The 539-nt window shown below is 56.2% G+C and overlaps 1 protein-coding gene across 1 annotated transcript in view; it reads right to left on the bottom strand.

Moving 5' to 3' along the window:
* LOC104276419 (deoxyribonuclease-1-like) overlaps positions 1 to 539 on the bottom strand; it is an 8,096-nt gene that overhangs the window by 2,431 nt on the left and 5,126 nt on the right. The window lies entirely within an intron of this gene.

The following is a 539-nucleotide window of genomic DNA, read 5'->3' as shown; positions in this document are numbered from 1 at the left end:
GTGTCCCAAAGCCGCTCGCTTCAGAGCATTGTCTGCTGCTGGGTCCATCCCAGGGTCCCCCTGTCATGCCCAGGGGTGTGGGGGGCTGCCTGCCCTGCCCTGTTCTGTTGGATTCTGGAGACAGATCTTACTGGAGCTGTAGTTCCTTTCCATCCTGTGTGCTCTGGTGAGATTGCAGCTTTCTGAGGGGTTTTGTGCCACTTTTATTCCCTCCCTCTTCCCAGATTATTCCCGGTGACTTTTTCAGTGCCTGCTCAAAGCTCCAGCTCAAAGCTCCAGCCCTATTCCCCTTTCCAAAACCAAACTCTCTGCCAATGAATGTTTGGGGGTTTTAGCCTTTTATTGCTCAGGCAGCTCGGCACCCCCTTTTAACACTGGTGTCTCAGCCTGTCTTGTCCCCAGCCCTGCTCATACCTGTTGAGCTGCTCCATGAGCTGGGTGACAGCGCTGAGGTCGGAGTCGCGCACCTCCTGCACCAGCACCACATCGTAGCGGCTCAGGATCTGCGAGGCCAAGAGGGACAGCAATGGGCAGAGGGA

The sequence above is a fragment of the Apaloderma vittatum genome, unplaced genomic scaffold (genome assembly GCF_000703405.1).
Source record: "Apaloderma vittatum isolate BGI_N311 unplaced genomic scaffold, ASM70340v1 scaffold24537, whole genome shotgun sequence".
Classification (NCBI taxonomy): Eukaryota; Metazoa; Chordata; class Aves; order Trogoniformes; family Trogonidae; genus Apaloderma; species Apaloderma vittatum.
This window is presented reverse-complemented; position numbering and strand designations above follow the sequence as displayed.